Raw genomic sequence first — 13452 nt, 5'->3', positions numbered from 1 at the left:
AGGGGGAAGGTGCTCCAGTTGCCAGAGCAGAGAATCCCCTGCAGCCTGTGATGCAGACTGTGGTGAGGTAGCTGTGCCCCTGCAGCCCATGTAGGTCCACAGGGGAGCAGAGATCCACCTCTAGCCCGTGGGAGACCCCACACTGGAGCAGGTAGATACACAAAGGAGGTATTTTTCTGGAAGCTGAAGTCTCGTTTTAGGACCCATGATTAGTCAATCAAGGCAAAAGATCTTTAGCTGAAATATTTAATTAAATTTAATATCAGCCATATTGGTGCAAGGTGTTCTGCCGAGTTGCCCTGACAGAGTGTACTTCAACTGTATTATAAAGTGAAATCTCTATTGAATTGAATGAACTGTGATTAAGCTCCTTTACAGAAGTAACTATAAAATAATTTTAAGCTCAACAGGCTCTATTTTTGTATTGACTCTGAAGAATGTATATGACAAGCTTTAATTTCATGAATTTGTGGATAACTTCTAAAATGTTACTTGGAGAAAGCCTTGGCTTAATTTATTTTCTGTTGTGCAGTGAAGGAACATTTAAAATTACAGGAAAATTCCACAGTTGGTTTGGAGACAATCAAATATACTTTTATTGAGTAGTTGATGCTGTTCATTGTAAAACTCCTGTCTTTTCCTACATTACTACTTACAGACTTACTGGAGACAGTAACTGGATGTATGGCTTCACTAATAGATGCAGTTAATGTTATCAACAGCAGATATAGTCCAATTGTTTACAAACTTGCTTTCTCAAATGACATCAGAAAAGGAAGTGCTCAAATTCTAGATCTGACATTTTTAGAAGTCACCCAGGAGCAAGGAAAGCTCACAAATATGCACCACTGCCTTGAGCCAAATACGTGCCATTCCTGATTAGAGTTATGGGAAAAAAATTCTATGCAATATGGACTTTTCCTGCATGGAATTTTTCTAAGTCAAGGTTATGAAGGAAGGATATATGAATCTGCTTTAGGCTTGCTTCAGGATGCCTGAACAAAGTTAGTCTTAATCCAAACAGTAAATCTTACTAATCCAAACAATAAAAACATTGACTAAAGAGGCACATACATTACTGTGGAAATATCCCCAAACTGATCAGGGGCCACCTGCCCCTGACAACCCCCAACCCTCAGGTCTCCTGGAGAAGCCACTCCTGAGTGGAAACTGGAAATGGGGGCATGCTGAGAGGATGGTGAGGAAAACCAGGGGATGGGGAGACTGAGCACCCTCTTTTGCAGGGTGTCCTTGACTGTCTCCCTGCTGTCACGTTGAAGGCACCTTGGTGTCCTGAGGCTTTGCATAGGCAGGACATCCAGAACTACAGGATCTCAGTGGGGGACTTGAAGCTTGCAGACAAGTCCTGTAGCACTCACCGGTGCTGTGTCTAAGGCACACTGCATGGCAGACAACCTGGCATGGGACAGACCAGATGAGTGGGTTTAGGCAGCAGCAGGCTGTCACCAGGGCAGAGACAGGAAGAGACCCATGGAGCAACATGTTGGGGATGTGATAGAAGGAAAACACTGCTCACAGCCCAAACCCCTGATGCAGTTTTTTATTCGTCTTTAAATAACTTCAGAGCTGCATTTGGATTTTGTCAGGAATGCACCGGAGCACCCCACAACACCGGTGATGGTGATGGTGGCTGTGTGTACAATTGGGTTCAGTGCAATGGTGACAAACACTTGCTTCCTCTGCCACCCAGAACCATGCAGCTGCCATTTCACACTGGATTTGTGGGCTGGCTGGGGGCTTCACGAGCCTCTTGTGGTTTACCTACCATGAACTACTCATACCAGTTCTGGATTGGGATGAATACTCAGGGCACAGTCAACCTGCAGTAAACTGATGGCTCAATATGATGACTAATTTGGAGCATTTCTTTTCTCAAAGGCGTTCTTTTGCCTATGAACACGATGCAAAACATGGTTATGTCCAGTATATATACCCCACTGTATGTGTAAGATATACTGGTAGTGTTACCCCTTTGGTGGCAGAAAAGTTGTCTGTAAGTTTTTGCCTAAACAAGGGGAAATTGTGTAGTCAGTGTGGAAGAGATGCTGCTGCAGTCACACTGATATAACACTTCTAATAATTTCCTCAAACTTGTACCTAATGTCGTATTCAGAAACTCCTATGAACTCTGATATAACTAACTCTATTTTCTGATATTTGCTTTCCTGTGATTTGGAAGTAGAGAAGGAGAAATATGTTATACCCAAACAATGTCTGTATTTATGAGATGACTCTTCCATGCTGCTTGTGTCTTCATTTCCTGGAAGAAGTGTATGGAGTGGATGAAGACATTTTGCCACCAGGTTTCTTTTGACCTGCTGAGTATTTGAGTTATCTGGGACTGTGTGTCAGTCAGTGACACTGTGATAGGCTCTTTCTTGAGTTTACATTTGCTGACAACAGAGATGCCTTTTGACACGGCCTGCTATGAAAGTACAGCCAGCAAGTACAGCTGCAGACATCAGTGACCTGTGTGCTACAGAAGTAGGGCAAGAAAGAACAGTATATGCTCAGGAAGTGTATAGGATATTGATCCACACCCTATTGAAGTCAGCAGAAAAAATCAAGTCTATAAAAAAAAAATTTCTTTTTGTACGGGTATAAGCAGATCTACAAGCATTACAGTTTAGGGAAAGGATTTGTAACTCAGAAAAGAGACTGAAATAGTTGATGTGATCTTAAACAATAGAAAAATGCAAAGTCCCAGACTTTGCTGGAAGCACAGTGAAGGTCAAGGGTGTATTACTTTGAGCCATGGGCTGAACCCTCTCCAGACAGATACTGGAAAAGAACAAAGTGGAGTTTGTGCTTGTCTCTTCACTGAGCATGAAGAGTACCTGCAAAAAATGTTGATCCCTGAGGAAGCTTTGCAGAAATATGTACATTTGGGAATTACTCTCCAGTTACTAGCTACCAGATTTTACTCCCACTTTCTAGCTAGTCTCTGTTGAATTGAGATAGTATCATAGAATCGTTACATTTGGAAAAGACCTCTTAGAGTACTAGTTTTTATTTAACAGTATTAAATAACATTAAAGTGAATGGCTTATAAACTCTTATATATTTGCTTCTGCATGAGTAAATCAGGTGCGGGGTCTGATCATGAAAGAAAATCTAGTTCATTTAATGAGTTCTGGTTCCTCTAAAGCCATGCAGACTGGTATTTTGCTATTCTTGTTCTTCTGTTTTATCTGGATCCCTTGTAGAATTTATATTTATTTTGCCTGGAATAAAAATCAGGCAAACTGTTGTCAAATTCTGTCAGACAACCTGTATACCTTTTTTTAGAATTGATACAATGTTGAAGACTTTTAGTCCCTCCATATTTCAAGATGCATTGAAATTTAATACCAGTTTGTGATATGTAGATGCAAATTAATCCTGTTGATTTAAAACTTGTGCTTCATAAATGCTGTTTTACCTCTCCAGTTAATACTGCTAGAATTTTACCATCCTCTCATGATATACCTGTTGGGTTTATCTGGAGCCAACTGCATTTCCATGCAGATGCTTATTTGTTTCTGCACTGGGAAGTCAGAATGACAGGACTTTCTGTGTCTGCGTATGTGTGTATAATATACATATTTATTGTATACCATATGTTTATAATGTATGTACATGTAATAACTGCAATGTGTGCTCAGCATATCCAGGAACATGTTTTTGAAAACCCTGTGAGCCTGGTAGTTCAGCCAGCTTTCAATCCATCTCAGTGTCATCTATCTGTAGATATAGTTCCTCAGCTTGTTTTGAAGGGGGCAGTGATGGGAAAGGTGTCCAAAGCACAACTGAAGTCAAGATAAAAAACACCCATGGCTCTCCTCTCAGCTAATGAGCCAGTAATCCCCTTGTAGAAGGCTAACATCTTGGTCAAGCCTGGTTTCCCCTTCCATGCATCTTGGAGAGGTGCACACTCTTCTAGATTTTCCAGAAAGGATGTGAATGCTTCTCCCATCATCTTGTCCTCTTTCCACTTCTGTATTTGTGTACATATGCTTGAGGTGGGCCACTGTCAGCCCTTCTTTGTCAGTTTTGGGGTCTCCCTTTTCCATGGCAACTTACTCCCTTTGTTTGCTAAGCCAGGCCACCATGACCTCACGTGACGATTCATCATCTCCCTTCCTTCTCACTCTTAGTTTATGTCTCCCATCTCTCAGGATACTCCTGAAGCAATGCAAATCTCTTCTGAATATCCTATTGGAATAGAAAGGAAAAAAGAAAAAAATTATGCCTCCTGGATAGAAAAATAGAGAGCCTTGCAATACACTGAAGACTGTAATCTTGGATTAAGAAATGGGTGGTTTTTTGAGAGAAAACCTTCAAAACCCATTTTAACTGGGAGCAAAGTAGGTGTTTCCATAGTTCATGATAGTCAGTATTATTCTAGAATCAGGTCTGCTGCAGAAATATGAGATTATTTTTGCTGCTGGACAGACAGATCTTAGCTGATCCATTTGGTCCATTTGTAAATTGTATAAGGCTTTTTTGAAGAGGCTGATCTTTAGAAAATGTCAAGTTCCTTAGATACAAAGCAAACGCCAAAAATATTGCATAAGTTTTTTATGGCACATCTATGAAATAGCAATCATTTGAGTCCTTTACAGCTGTGAGTGTAGTGATTTAATTAAATTTTTAAGGTAGTGGGAGATTTCCTTGTTTCTGAATTTGCACACCTATGCGAGGATTTTCTTCAGGAATACTGAAAGCATTTTAGGGTGTTTGCTTATTAGCTGAACCCCTGTACATGGTTCTCAGAGAAATTAAAAAAAATAGAAATGTGTTTTACTGCTGGGGAAGCATAAATAAGTAAATTTAGTGGAGTTGGTACGATGTTTTTCTGGCCAACAGTTTTCTGTTGAAAAATGCGGGGTTTAGGAAGCTTTTGGAACCTTGTTTGTTATCTTGTTTTGTATTTATTTTCTGGTTTTTCATCTGGGTTCTTCAGTTGCTCTTCAGAAGCTCAGTGTGACCTGAAGTCTAGGACTCCACAAGAGATCTAAAACTCTCTTTTGACATGGGGAGTGGGACCCCACAGGTGTTTGAGAGGTGGCAAAAGCACAGCAGTAGCAAGCAGGCCCTGCAGCAGCTATTCTACTCCAAGGAAATCAGCTGTGACCCAGGAGCAATCAGCTGAGACCTGAGACCAAATAAAAGCCCTGCTCCCTGTACACACCCTCTGCTTGGTGCTAAGTTCTAGCTCCGTGTGCTGCTGTCTCCTGGCAGTCCTGGGTCTGGGGCACAGGGAGCCAGCACTCCTTTGTGCCTTCCCAGCCACTGCTGCAGAAATAGCTTTCCCAAACAGGATATTCTGTAATGCTGACTTTGCAGTTACTTTCCAAATCAATTTGACTCCATATGCCACCCACCCCCACCATTTCCTGTGGAGGAGGAATTCGGGAGGAGAGGCTGAATTGGGCAGAATAAGATTTGCTAGAACTGCATGGAGATATCTGGAGGGGGGAAAGGAAGGAAAACTGATGGCCATTTTTTGATTTACACAGGGTCAGGGAACTCTGCTTTTTCACATATGTCATATTTATCTTTGACCAAGCATACTCCCTTAAAATGTTTGCATTGGCATGAAGCTAAATCTGTGGAATAGATACCTAGCACATATCTGTCCCACATGGAGGTCTCTTCATCTCTCTGTCTCCATAGTGCTCTGACAAATGTTGAAAACATCTAATCCATACCAACAGAATCATCTCCTGCTTTTAGCTGGCCTTTGCTATTTTGTCAAGCCTGCCTTGTTTGTTTCTGGTCTCACCCTGTCCATCAAAACCAGTTCCTGTGAAAGGGAGATCAGGAAGTGCTGTCTGGAGAAATAAGTCACAGGTGAAACATGTATATTTGTGTCAGCAAGGTTTCTTCTTCCAAGGTTATTGTCCTGCCCCCAAGAAACTCTCAATATTCAGGTACTCTTCTGTATTCTCTCAAAGTGACTAGAACAGAAATTGGCTAATTCTGGATCCACTTTAGGATTAACATAATGGTGGAGAAGTTGCTACTCTGAGCTGCTGATGGTTTCATTTTAACAGATAGAAGCCAGACTATCATAAGGGGCTTATAATGAACCTCAGAGTCCAAGGAGAGTCCTGAAGGCAAAACAGTGAATTTTTAAGGTTTCTTATACAGAACAGAAACAGAAAATTACCTCTTGGATAGGGGCCTTCCTGCGTGTTGCTTGTGTTGACAGAAAACAGGTACAAGGAACAGAAGAAGGTGCAGAGGTATTGAAGAGAGGAGGATTTCCTTGCACTATTTTCATGGCAATCATCATGTGAAATATACAGCTTTCTAACACACTAATTTGGTTTTGCAAAAATTCTGTTACCCTCATGGCACATACTGGGGACTGAGACCCACAGAGATGTCTGCTAAAGACTAAGCCTTTTCAAAGTACTTTGTATTACATAAAAGAGATGGAAATGCTTGGTACTTCAGAAAAACAGACCCTGGGGTTGCTTGTCAGGTATCCAGAAAATAAGAAACATGCAGTTTAGTTACAACTCATGAAATTCTCAGAGTTAGTTATGCATAATCAAATTGTCATTCAGAGGCAAGTTCAGGAATAAAGCAAGGGCAATAATTGAGCTGATCTCTGAGACTACCTTTACTTTTCCTGACTCAGCATCTGCAACGTATGAGTCAAGCTCTTAGAAACAAGAGGAGCTCCAGTGCATATTTGACCCAGCTTTGGTGCCTTCTCCCTCCTGTGCATTTAGAGAGAGAGTTTCCTCTCTTGAGGGTATCTAAACCAGCCAGGAGGAAAGGTTTTTAAACCTCAAGGAGAAAAGGGGGAGGACTTGAGTATTATTCTCCCATGTGAGACTGACTGAAAGTCAGAGCTTGAAACCCCATCCCTAGTTTGGGTACTTTAATTGTGTTTTGAACTGTAGATGACTAGATCATACTTTGTTTTCTGAATGGCAGCTGCTTTTTAGGTGATGAAACAAGTGATTGGAGAGCTCCAGAAAGGCTACGCTCTCCAGCCTGAGATGGACCAAGTGCACACTTTCCACTAAGTGCATGATTAAGTCTGAAGATATACTCAAAGGCAACAGCTCATATTTCATTAAAGCTTCTGTTTCAGCTTGAACTTGGTCACCCAAGAGATTGTTCCTGCTTTGAATATCTGCTGTGTATAGCAGGTATAATAATAATGATTGTGATTCTGCAGCTGAGGCCGGTGTAGGTCTGTGTACCTGAAGAAGCAGGTGATCACTGTTCCCACACAAAATCCAGAAGTAAGGTGAATCAGACAATAGAGATGAGACTAGATAAGTAGGGAGAGACTAGTAGGGTGACACAGAAGAAACAAACAAATAAAAATTATAAAGAATAGGAGAGATTATAGTAAATATCCCAAATAATATTCTGACACATTATTTATTTATTCACACTGGACCCGCTTCATTGAAGATAATATTTGCCACAAAAGAGTTGAATGTCAGGGGAGTTGCTGTAGAAGAAGAGAGAGGAACACAAAGTCCTCTAAGCTTAAGTTTTGCAATGAGGCTATGGCAGCCATGCAGCTTCCAAGCAAACACCAGGAACTAGTATAATCATAAGATGAGCTGGAACATGGCTAACATAGAAGAAAGAGGCGTCATTTAAAATTTCACCCATATAAGATGTTTTATGTAAGGAGAGACAGAATCTTAGCAAAACATGCAGCTGTCTACAGGGACGTAGAGAAGGAATACAGTAGAATATTCTTTGTCTAAACAAACAGCTTTTGTAATCTGCTTCAGCCCCATGATAACTCTCTGTAACACAGATGAACTTCAAATTCATATGCATTCAATCAAGGAATGAGCTGCTGACTGGTTGCTTTAATGATGTTCAAGAATGTCCATCTCATTGTATCTGGAACCTGCAGAAGTCCTTAATCCTGCTCATAGTGGTAAATTTTTTCAGGGAAAGAAACAGTCTCAGTGTAGGGTCAGACATTTTGTTCTATCATCTGATCAACTCGAGTTACTGTAGTTACTAAAAGAATCACTAAACACATATGAGACCACTCTGGACACATCCAGAGGCAGTAGTTGTCCGGTTTCTTACAGCTGCCGATTGCTTAGGACCTCACATCATTACTACCTAGAACACGAGCACAGGTCATTGTCAGATCCTTAGCAATTAACTCTGTGGGGACCTTGACATTCAAACAGTATGGTAAACAAGTTGCTACATCATTTGATTACTTTTTTAATGCAGCAGAATAGGACAATCTAGATGATACTCAGTGGGGACAGACAATATTGAGCTCTTGGTTTGCATCCTGTATGAGGGATTTCACTCAGCCTGGCAACTTTCTTATAGGAAGAGCAATGATAAACATACATATAAACCTGAATTTGGTGTTTGGTCAGCTGAATTGGCCCAACTGAAAATGAAATACCAATTCCTTGTATAATGATGTAGTGTTTGTAAAGACAGAGTACCAACTTCCCAGTAAATGTAGCAGTAGCACATTTAAACCAGTAAGATTTTCAGTGAGAGGGCTTTAAGTAAAATAAATGGGACATATCCAGCTTTTTTCCTGCCTAAAATTGTACCGTGAACCAGCTGAAGGTAAAATCTGAAGATGCCATATATCTAGATATACACTGGATAGTTCTCCTACTTTAATCATTTGGTAATATGCAGCATGGAAATACACAGTGCATGTCTCTGAGCTTTGTTGGGTTTACAGCCATTTAAGTCCATAGTTCTTAGTTTTACTGTCAGTTTTCCTGTACTATGAAAAATACAAGAGAATTAACAATGCTTAGGGGATCTACCTTATGCTTATTAATCTTACTCTGAAAGGTGGTTTATAAGAGAGGTGTTTTTAAATCTTCAGAAAATGGAAAGATCCAGTCTCAATGTTCTTAATGCTACTGGCTGAGCTGCCAAAGGTTTACAGGAGATTTACTGGACATCCTGAAATTGTAGGATTTGATTACTGGTAATGTCTTCAGAAATTTTTTGTGCTCTGATAAAATTTGATTTTCCCTACAACAATATCCGTTGTGTTTACCCTACTGTTTTCTTGCTTTTAACTTTTACAAGCTCGTCTTCATCAGATTTATGTGCTAAAGACTTCTCTCGAGTCATTCTAGTGATCCCACACTTTTATAAAATTTTACTTAACCAATTAACAATGTTGGATTGACCACTACCCTATTTCATCATAATTATGATGAAAAAAACTACACTTACAAATTTGGTCAATGCCTTAATGAGAGCCCATTTCAAGCTAAGTAGTTCCTGAATATACTGAATTAGTATTAAAGAGCATTATTCTTTGCTTTCACTTCCCAACAAGAGCAGCAATAGTGCATTTTATGAAGACTGATTCTCAGTAAACTGGGTAATTTCTAACTCTGTATAATATTGCCTACTCTGATTTACAATTTATTACTTTACAGTTTATTTAAGTATCATGTTTTCTCCTGTTTCCACTCAGAAAAGTAGCACATATAAGGCTAGAAGCAACACAGAAGTAGCTGTTCTTAACAGATGTCTTTGATTCCTCCTGAGTAAATGTTGGATGGTAATTCAGTTTTTAAGAAAAAGTTACTCCAGAAGGAAATTTTATTTTATTTATGTTCACATCTTGTTATTCCTTAGGACTATATTACCAGTGAGTTTAAACTGAGTAAACTCTTCTGTAACATTTTTCAGCTCTTGAAAACAGAAATATTTAAATATATATATATATATATATATGCAAACACCCAGAGGATATAGTATAGAGATATGATATAACAAGGGGATGTAGCTTCAAGTTGCACCAGGTGAGGTTCAGGCTGAATATTAGGAAAAATTTCTCCACTGAAAGAGTGGTTAAGCACTGGAACAGTCTGCCCAGGGAAGTGGTGAGTCACTATCCCTGGAAATGTTCAAAAAAAGTAGATGTAGAACTTGGCAATATGGTTTAGTGGACAAAGTGGTATTCTGTTGAACGCTGGACTTGATGATCTTGAAAGTCTTTTCCAGACTTAGGGATTCTGTGATTCTGTAAGTTGATAACAATATTTCCATCACAAGTGGAAAAATACTGATGTTACAAAAACAAACATGTAGCACTGGGTATCCAACATTATTTTTTTAAAAGTTGCACTTTTTTTTTTCCTGTCTTGGGGAAGGGTAGGAGATTTTAATGCAGAACAAAACAGTGAATCAAACTAAGTCAGTGTTGACACTGTGAATACTAGTTGCATCTTATATTTATATGTCCCTCCTCAATAAGGTAACATCTTAATGCCTTGTAGTTTTTTAGTTCTTCCTTACCCATAAAACAGAGGAATGTTTTTGTCTACAATTTATGAGCTGTGAAGGTGTACCACAACAAATAGGAAGGCTTAAATTTCTCTTAGATCTCTGATCTGAATATCATCTACTGAATACCCATGGAAGTCATCCAGCCAGCTAGAGCCAAACAACTAGAAAATTAGTCATGGGGAATGGAAGGTGTTTGACTATGGCCCTAAACTCTTTTTTGCCCCAGTGTTTCAAATTGCATGAGTAGATGGTCCTCATTAGATATGTGTCTTTTCTCATTAAAATAAAAACATGAGCTTGTGTCACCCACCACAAACTATTTAGAGAGCTTCTCAGCATTTAAGGTCATTGGATATCAAACAGGAAATGTTGGATGTTGTGGGAAAAATATCTTGTGTAAATGTTTGAACAATACTGACATAGTGTAAAAATCAACTGCAGACAATTAGAAATAAGCTCTTAGTGTAGATGTGCATCAATTATACAAATCTAGCATCTGCTAAGATAAAAATTTCATTTTTAGTATGATTCTTATGTCTATCTGTTACTATGATTATTCTTGTTAATTAGCTACTGAAGATGTATGCTCTCTCCCACTATGATTTATTCACATTCTTCAAAAAAGCACTGTGTAGAACAGTATTCTGATGAACTCCTGAGTCACCCTAAGGAATGTCTAGCCTTGGTGCTGCATACTCTTTGTTTGACAAAATGAGCCTTGTTGCTGCATACTCTTCGATCCTCTGACAAAATGCCTCAGTCTGAAATGGCTGAACTGTTTTTCAGAGAGGAAGGAAAGATTAAAGGGACCAGAGTCTAAAAAATAAGCAAGAGCAAACTTATCTCCCAGGTCTGGTGAATGGGAACTCCCCAAAGAGAGGTGGGATCCTGGTTTTCATCCTTTCTCTTACTGCTGATTCTCTAAGGAAAATATCTCAGCAGAGTGAGAAGGGATGTCTCTTAGGGAGTTTCCAGCCTGGTTCACTTTTGTGTTTGGTCCTTGCTATGTGGTTGTTTTCAGTCTCCAGGATTTTTCCATGGCCCTCAGTAGCAAAGGTAGTCAAGCTGACCTTGCTAACAGGATTTCATGTGAGTGCAGAGAGCAACTATGCTGCTGTCACAGCTTGTTAAGAGGTAGGGAGGAAGACCAGCATCACCTTCAAGATCAAAGTTCAAGAACTTTATACGCCCTCTTGGGATGAGCTAAACTACATGAAGTCACAGTACAAAGTTGTTGATGGGGGTTAGATCACGTTTTGTGGCCAGCACTGGTCCTATGCAACCATTTTCCACAGCAGTTAGCATGGTGGTGCATGCTGCATATCTCTGAGGCCTGTTGTTGCCCTGTCACTCAGACATCCTACCACCACTTTTACTGAGTATAAGGAGTAAATTTGTTATTTTCCATTGGGGAGTTACTATCTCTGCTCAGTCCTTGCTGTCAGACTTGTAGTTTCATGTTTCTCCATCATGCTGGGGTGAAGATGACTCTGTTTATACAGTTAAAAATCCATCAAGCAAATGCTGAAATTTGTTATAACCTCAGGAGCAATAATTTTTGTTTTCTTCTCATTCCCCCTAAGTAACCTGGCTTTGTTGCTAAGCTCAACTTTGTAACTCTACATACAGGTAAACAATTATTGTGGGAATATGCTGAGATTATTTATTGTCATTCTTCAGAAAACCCATTTTTCACTTTTCTATCTTCTTTTAGCCCTACAGTCCTTGGCTCTTTATTCATAGGTTTCTTTCACAATCAGCCCTTTTCATTCTTTTTTTTTTTTTTTTTAATAGACTTGCCATTTCTACTTACTACCTTTTTGAGTCTTAAGACTTCAATATTTTTTTTCTCCCCTTACCTAAGATGCAAATTCAAACTAGAGTTTACATTTTTGGCTTGTTGATTAGGTATCTGCAATCTTTTCACTCTGACGTCAAGTGTATCCAGACTTTAGAACATACTGTGAGAGAAAGAATTATCAAAGATATGAAAGTGAATGGGAAATAGGTTAGAATGCTACATGAAATTACTAAAGGTACATTGTACCTCGTTAGTCCAGTATCTTTATTTGAAAAGTGTACTCTTGACTACATAAAATAAGTGATATAGTACCATGGAAATTATTAGTTATATGGAAGAAGGTAGGGATTAAGGCAGAAATTATAAAGAGGGTGGTGAACTGACTAAGTGAAAGATGACAATGTGTAGAGCTGTAGAACTAGAAGAGTAGGAATCTGCCTTGAGGAATTTTGCTTGCAGAGTTCCTCAAAAATTATTTTGGGGATCGGTTTCTTTAATATTTTGATTCATAATGTGGACAAACAACAATTGGATTCTGAAAAACAGAGATTGATGTTTGACATGAAGAAATGCTCAGATGGGGCTGATGAGGATGATCATGAGTCTCACCTTCTCCCTTCTTTTCTGCTTGTTGGAGGAGTCTGCCTTTCTGTGCTACCACCTTCCAGAACAGTCCTTGCAAGTCTCAAGAAATCAGCTTCTATCACTGAAGACAGACACTGGATTATGATATCTAAAATGCTTCAAAATAATGCAGAGTCTGATACAACTTTTAGCTGTTTCCTCTGTTCCCTACAGTTAGCAGAACTCAATATCTAACATAAAATCATGTCAATATTGCAGCTTTATTCCTTCCACCTTTATCCACGTATCTTACTATGGTTTTGTAAAACAAAATATAACAGAGAAAGCTACCAGAAGCTGAATTTATCCAATTTCCTTGAAACTCTTTCCTTGTTAGGAACATGGGACAACATCAATAACACAAGGGCAAAATTGTTTTTAGATTTTTTTTAAGGATGTTTTCAGAAACAAAAAATGTACATAATTTAGAATCTAAGACCTTCTCATTGTTATGAACAAGTGTTCTAACTTTTGAATGATAATAGTGGTGCAAGATTATTCTTGGAATCCACTAAATCACATGAATATACCCAACAGGGCGGGTCTTTAGGTGAGAGCCAGATACAGATGTAAATATATTCTCTTATTTGATGCTTTACAGACTTCACATCATTGGTGGAACCGTCTGCAAAAGCAGTTGTTTAGTAACTTAAATCAGTGTCAGTTTGCATCAGTATAATTCATATTCAGTACATATTCAGCATTACACAGAAAGCCTTAAATACCCTTTCAGATCC

The sequence above is a fragment of the Myiozetetes cayanensis genome, unplaced genomic scaffold (assembly GCF_022539395.1).
Source record: "Myiozetetes cayanensis isolate MyiCay16 unplaced genomic scaffold, myiCay2020 scf5-8, whole genome shotgun sequence".
NCBI lineage: Eukaryota > Metazoa > Chordata > Aves > Passeriformes > Tyrannidae > Myiozetetes > Myiozetetes cayanensis.
The sequence above is the reverse complement of the archived record's forward strand: the minus strand, read 5'-3'. Positions refer to the sequence as shown.